Source organism: Bos grunniens, chromosome 7, assembly GCF_055505025.1.
Source record: "Bos grunniens cultivar Pamir isolate PY7600 chromosome 7, Bosgru_T2T1.0, whole genome shotgun sequence".
NCBI classification, from domain to species: Eukaryota; Metazoa; Chordata; class Mammalia; order Artiodactyla; family Bovidae; genus Bos; species Bos grunniens.
In genome coordinates, this window is record NC_141171.1 from 77,029,250 (window position 1) to 77,036,887 (window position 7,638).

Genomic DNA, 7,638 nt, shown 5'->3' on the forward strand with positions numbered 1-7,638 from the left:
TACGCAGGTCAAGAAGCAACAGAACTGGACATGGAATAACGGACTGGTTCCAAATTGAGAAAAGAGTATGTCAAGGCTGTATATTGTCACCCTGCTTATTTAACTTATATGCACTGTACATTTGCAAAATTCCAGGCTGAATGAAGCACAAGCTGGAATCAAGATTGCTGGGAGAAATGTCAATAACTTCAGATATGCAGATGACACCACCCTTCTGGCAGAAAGTGAAGAGGAACTAAAGAGCCTCTTGATGAAAGTAAAATAGGAGAGTGAAAAAGCTGACTTAAAGCTCATCATTCAAACAACGAAGATCATGGCATCCAGTTCCATCACTTCATGGCAAATAGATGGGGAAACAATGGAAACAGTGACTTTATTTTCTTGGGGTCTAAAATCACTGCAGATGGTGACTGCAGCCATGAAATTAAAAGATGCTTGCTCCTTGGAAGGAAAGCTATGACCAACCTAGACAGCATGTTAAGAATGCATTTGAATCAGTTCTAATGAGGTGGATGATACTGGAGCTTATTATATAGAGCGAAGTAAGTCAGAAAGAAAAACACCAATACAGTATATTAACACATATATATGGAATTTAAAAAGATGGTAATGATGACCCTATATGCAAGACAGCAAAAGAGACACAGACGTAAAGAACAGACTTTTGGACTCTGTGGGAGAAGGTGAGGGTGGGATGATTTGAAAGAATAGCATTGAAACATGTATATTATCATATGTGAAACAAATCTCCAGTCCAGGTTCCATGCATGAGACAGGGTGCTCAGGGCTGGTGCACTGGGATGACTCTGAGAGATGGGATGGGGAGGGAGGTGGAAGTGGGGTTCAGGATGGGGAACACATGTACACACATGGCTGATTCATGTGAATGTGTGGCAAAAACCACCACAATTTGTAAAGTAATTAGCCTCCAATTAAAAAAAGGGTGGGGGGGGAGACATTCCTTTGGCAACAGAGTTCTGTCTAGTCAAAGCTACAGTTTTTCCAGTAGTCAGTATGTATGTGAGAGTTGGACCATAAAGAAAACTGAGTGCCAAATAATTGGTGCTTTTGAACTGCAGTGTTGAAGAAGAATCTCAAGAGTCCCTTGGACTGCAAGGAGTTCAAACCAACAGAGGAAATCAGTTCTGAATTTTCATTGGAAGGACTGATGCTGAAGCTGAAGCTCCAGTACTTTGGCCACCCATGGGAAGAACTGAGTCATTAGAAAAGACCCTGATGCTTGGAAAGATTGAAGGCAGGAGGAAAAGGAGACAACAGAGAATGAGATGATTGGATGGTATCACCAACTCGATGGACATGAGTATGAGCAAGTTCTGGAAGTTGGTGATATACTGGGAAGCCTGGTGTGCTGCAGTCCATGGGGTTACAGAGAGTCGAACACGACTGAGCAAATTAACTGAACTGATTTTTTAACATCACCAATGTATATTTAAAGATTGGAAACCTTGAAATAATTTGTGCAATCTAGATTGACATCTACTCATCTTACATGCCCCAGCTCAATTGAATAAAATGAGACTGGAAAAAAAAAATGCCAGTAATAAGGAACATATAGATACAACATAATGGTATTAGTCCTTTTCTCACTGAAATTATTGTCAGCCATTTTTTTCTATTACTTGCTATCTACTGATATATACTTATTAATATTTTTAACAGAATATACTTCACTGTTAAGTCCCAAAGTTTCATTCTCACAGAAAATAGTTTATTAGTCTGCTTGTCTTTTATAGCTATTCAGACTAATATATCCATAATGCCATATCCTTATAATAAATATACTTATTAAAGATGTATTCTTGAACAATGGTACTTCTGTTGTTGAGAAAAAATCTGTAGAAATCAAGTAGTTAATTTTTATTTCCACTGTCATATATATGTATGATGTGTAGCTATATACCATTTTCTCTTTCTCTCCAAATATATAAATATATGTTTATATATTCTTACATGCATATCTCATAATTTTTGTATAATTTCAATATATGTCAATAGTCTAAACATACAGAAATGACATATATATATATACTTATATTTACACACACACACACATATATGTATCAGTGTGTGTGTATGACTATATCTGAAATTATGTCAGAATACATGATTGATTTGGAAAGGTTTTTCAGCATTTATTTCTTCTTTAAATGAATTGCTAGTAACTCACCAAAATACTAAAAATATGGCAAGAGTATCCTGACCCTTTCAGCATCTGTTTTGGGCCAAGACAGAAAGTAGAAGTTAAGAGATATATATGGTAAAATTATAGATTTTACTCTTTGGAATATTTTTTATTCTTAAATTGCAAACAGAATAGAAGAAAGGTGCAAAGGTATAAAAAGTCCAAACTATGAACCATAAGGTATTTCAAAGAAACTCAAAGTAATCGGAATAGATATGTGTAGATAAAATGCATACATACATAGACATAAATCTTAGAGCAGAGAATTTTCCAGAACTGAGGGACAAGAATCTCTGATAAAATATAACTTCAGAAATCAAGTAAAAAATATGCATAAGTACATACATAGAAGCTTTCTAGTAAGAGCTGCTCAACTATAGTCCATGATATATTAACTGAGAATGCAGAGAAAATAAGCTAAAAATATGTATTAAATATATCTAAATACAGAAAAAAATGAAATGACAAAGAAAGTTTTCCAATGCTACTGTAGTAGAGCATGATAATATTTACATCAAGTTTTAGAACAGAAAAATATATAAGCATTCCTTGATAAATTATAAAATTATGGCATCAGGATTATAAACAACAAATTATTCATAGAAGTTAATCCTAGGGTAATACGATTATGGAGTAGTTCAAAGAGGACTTTAACTTCATTTGTAATACTCTCATTCATTAAAAAGCATTAGAAAATTATGAAAGTGTGAAATCTTGGTAGTTGTACATAGGAGTCCATCAATCTCCATCATGTTCTGTGTTTAAAATTTCATTAGGAACAAAATCTTAGAAAACATTTTATAGAGTTTGGAGTGGTCCTTCCAAATCATGGCATCTTCGATCAGTTACTTAATCTTTCTGTGGTCCTGATTCCTTACCTACAAAATAATTATACAAACTATACGTATGTACAAAGAGCACTCTAAGGGTTATTGTGCTATAATGTATAGTAATAAACTTGTAATAAATATTAGAATCATCCTTCATAAGAATTAAACTATTTGTTATGCATGTGGCACCAGAGAAGCATAAATAACCAATTAGCTTGGAAGAAAAGCTATGACCAACCTAGACAGCATATTAAAAAGCAGACATATTACTTTGCCAACACAGGTCCATCTAGTCAAAGCTATGGTTTTACCAGTAGTCATGTATGGATGTGAGAGATGGACCATGAGAAAGCTGAGCGTGGAAGAATTGATGCTTTTTAACTGTGGTGTTGGAGAAGACTCTTGACAGTCCCTTGGACTGCAAGGAGATCCAACCAGTCCATCCTAAAGAAAATAGTAATGAATATTCATTGGAAGGACTGATGCTGAAGCTGAAACTCCAATACTTTGGCCACCTGATTCTGGACTCATTGGAAAAGACCCTGATGCTGGGAAAGATTGAAGGCAAGAAGAGAAGGGAATGACAGAGGATGAGATGGTTGGATGGCATCACCGACTGAATGGACATGAGTTTGAGAAAGCTCAGGGAGTTGGTGACAGACAGGGAAGCCTGGCATGCTGCAGTCCGTGGGGTGGCAAAGAGTCAGACAAGACTGAACAAGTGAACTGACTGAGCAAGTAGGAAGCAAGGCTTTATCTGAAAAATCATATAAAGAGTCAGATGAATGATGCAATTCTTACATTAATATATATTTAAATTAAAAAAAATTGAGACAATAAGTTATTGCCAAAGTATAAGATGATACTGAGTATATTGTATACTATAAGCTGAATCTTTCTGGCCAAAATTTGTATTTTAAATCCTAATCCTTAATATGAAGGTAATAGGAGTGGAAGCTTTGGGAAGTTATTAGATCAGGAAGACAGAGTCCTCATGAAAAGAATTGTGTGTGTGTCAGTCATTCAGTAGTGTCCCAACTCTTTGCGACCCCATGGACTGTAGCCTGACAGGCTCCTCTGTCCGTGGAATTCTCCAGGCAAGAATATTGGAGTGGGTTGCCATTTCCTTCTCCAAGGGATCTTCCTGATCCAGGGATCAAAGGCCGGTCTTCTCGTAGATGGCCAGGTCGATGCCCGCGTAAGGGATGATGCCCAGAATGTTGGGCAGGTAGCCATAGTGGAAGGCGCCGGGCCCTTCTGGCTCCAGGATCTGCTGCACACAGTCCAGCAGCCTCTTATAATGACCCGTCCAGTGAAGGATCAGCCAAGTCTTCAGCATCTCCATGGGGGTAGATGATGGTTTGGGATGTGGCGCCAGCCAGAGAGCCAGCCACAAAGTGCTCCTGCACCTGAAGTGTCTCCTGTTGCCCCTGAATGGTCCGCTTGATCTGCTCATAGGCCATGAACGACTCAGGTGCAGTCTTGAGCACGTTAATCCTGTCACCATGCCACAGGGAACACACGCCCCGCTCTTTGATCGCTCTGGAGGCCCCCCAGGATGTTCAGCCATTTGGTCTTGGAGGCGTGGATCTTCATGAAGACCTTGAGTCAGTCTAGAGGGGCTGTACCTCTCCTGAACATGGCACTCGCCACCGCCCCCACCACCAGCTGCTTCCACCACATGCCAGTCAGCTTCTCCAGCTCTGAAAACTCATTCGGGATGGTCAGGCACTTGCCAATACCCAGGACCGTGAAATGCTTCCAGAAATACAGCACGTCTTCCATGTTCTCCAGCAAATGCAACAAGACGTGGTCACGCCACTCCTGCCAGTCAGTGGTCATGGTACTATCATGCGTCTATGCTGTGCAGGATTTTCTCTGCCTGCTCCATCTAGATGGAAATGCCCAGGGCTCAGAAACTCTGCTGGATCTCAGAGACGTCGATCTGACCATCCTGATCGCGGGCCAGACTGTGGAACAGAAGTAGAAGGCGCCGTTCCTGTTCCTGCAAGTAGAGGATAAACTCCTCCAGGTCAAGGTCACCATCTGGGTCATTGTCACCCTCAGGGGAGATGCCCTGTTGGGCTCTGCAGTCCGGGTCGCCCCCACCCAGCTAGCCGAGCACAGGGGCAACTCATGGCGACCATCCCTGTTACTGTCCAGCCCCTTGAAGAGGTGACGCCAGCCCTGATGCCGCTAGGCCTCGCCCGCCCCCAGCCCCACCCTGCATGGCGCTCGCGCGCAGCGGGGAGGGGAGCCTGCAGCCGCAGCAGCCTCAGCGGTGGCTTGCCAGCTTCCCCCTCCCCTACCCGTCCCTGGGCCCCGCAGGCCTCAGCACTGCCTGCCCAGGCTCTGGCTCTTATAGGAGGAAGTGACTCCTGCAAGTGCAGGAATGGGATTAATGAATGAGATCAGTTCAGTTCAGTTCAGTCGCTCAGTCATGTCCAACTCTTCGCGACCCCATGGACTGCAGTTTGCTAGGCCTCCCTGTCCATCACCAACTCCCGGAGTCCACCCAAGCCTATGTCCATTGAGTCGGTGATGCCATCCAACCATCTCATCCAATCAGTGACCTTATAATAGAGACCCAGACTTCCCAGGTTGCTCAGTGGTAAAGAATCCACCCACCAAGTAGGAGACTCTGGTCGATTCCTGGGTCAGGAAGATCACCCAGAGAAGGAAATGGCAACCCACTCCAGTATTCTTGTTTGGGAAATCCCACGGCGAGAAGAGCCTAGTGGTCTCCAGTCCATGGGGTTGCAAGAGTCAAACATGACTTAGCAGTCTAAACAACCACCACCACAAGCCTCTCCTTCCTGGCTCACAGGGCCATTCTCACTATGTTTTTCCATAGTAGAAGGGTCAGTGGCGTCCTCTGGGTCTCTGTTGTTGTTTAGGCTGCTAAGTCATGTCTGACTCTTTTGTGACCCCATGGACTGTAGCCTTCAAAGTTCCTCATTCCATGGGATTCCCCAGGCAAGAATATTGTGGTGGAGTGGGTTGCCATTTTCTTCTCCAGGCATATCCCAGACCTAGGGATCGAATCCACCTCTCGTGCATTGGCAGGCGGATTCTCTACCACTAAGGTTGCCATTTCCTTCTCCAATGCATGAAAGTGAAAGTGAAGTCGCTCAGTCGTGTCCGACTCTTCGAGACCCCATGGACTGCAGCCTACCAGGCTCCTCCGTCCATGGGATTTTCCAGGCAAGAGTACTGGAGTGGGGTGCCATTGCCTCCTCTGAAGGAGAGGCTTACTAGATATTGAATCTCCTGGCTCCTTCATCTTGGATTTCCCAGGCTCCAGAACTGTGAGCGAGATGTTTCTATTGTTAATAAGCCATCTAGTCTATGGTATTGTTATAATATCCTGAATGGACTAAGGTATTACTATGTGAACAAAATAGATCTCTCTCTTTTCCCTATTAATTTAAAATAAAATAAAAAAACTTTTATATTCTTCTGTGGACTGAGCCTATGCATTCTTTTTTCTGGTGACATATGAAATATGAAGATAAAAAATATAGGATGCTTATCACATCTATTGTATTTATTTTATATACTGCAGTTTTTTTGTTTTGTTTGGAACAATTGTTCTCACTCCTTGGGTCTAATATTTCATGAGCGTAGCTTAGAACATGAAATTCTGCAGCATTTGTTCATTATGAACAAATGCCTACTTATGAATTCTTGTCTCAGAAGCTAATTTAATTGGTGAATTTCAACTACTATTGCTTATTTCACACTTCAGTAGGTAAAGATGCATTAATAATCGAAGTTTCAAACTGTAATTAACATTAGCTTTAGGCTCCTGACAATGAAATGATTACATTTTAATATATGGGTTGATAAAGTTAATCTAACATATGAATAAACAGCAAAAATAACTTACATTTACTCTTTCTCTGCAAATTGATACATGCATTTGCATGTTATAAGGCATGGAAAATAAGTTAATGTTGAAGAAAAAGTTACAGGCTGTCAATACAATTCTTGAATATAATCAATTCAATGTACAACAATGAATTTGAAATATTTCAACAAAAACCTTATTTTTCTTGAAAAAAATTAAAAGATACTTTTCACCTGGCTTGATTTTCTTTCACAGTTTTACAAGTTTATATCTTATTTATTCTGTTCTTAACTGAATTGATTACTTTACAAAGCTTCCTAAATGATGAATTTGTATGCTGACATCTTGTTCTTAATCATAGAATACCATATTGTCTGAATTCATTTGCCTGGTGTTATATTGTGGTGCTAGTGGTAAAGAACACACCTCCATTGTAGTAGATGCAAAGAGACTTGAGTTTGACCCTTGTGTCAGGAAGATCATTTGGAGGAGGGCACAGCAACCCACTTGAGTAATTTTGCCTGGACAATCCCTTGGACAGAGGAGCCTGGCAGCTCTAGTACATAGGCTCTCAAAGAGTCAGACACAACTAAAGAGATTTAGCATGCACACACGTTACCTTTATGTTGAAAAAATATATATTCATGATATAGTATCAATCGAATGAGGAAAACACTTTTCTTGAATAATATTTTGTGGAACTTTCCATAATATTTAAAAAATTAATAGTGTTTAGAATGGTATAAAATATAAAT

The 7,638-nt window shown here is 40.5% G+C and overlaps 1 pseudogene; it reads right to left on the bottom strand.

The window, feature by feature from the left end:
* Positions 1-3,759: 3,759 nt before the first annotated feature.
* Positions 3,760-7,315, bottom strand: LOC147369851 (mitochondrial adenyl nucleotide antiporter SLC25A23 pseudogene; annotated as a pseudogene).
* Between the last annotated feature and the right edge of the window lie 323 nt (positions 7,316-7,638).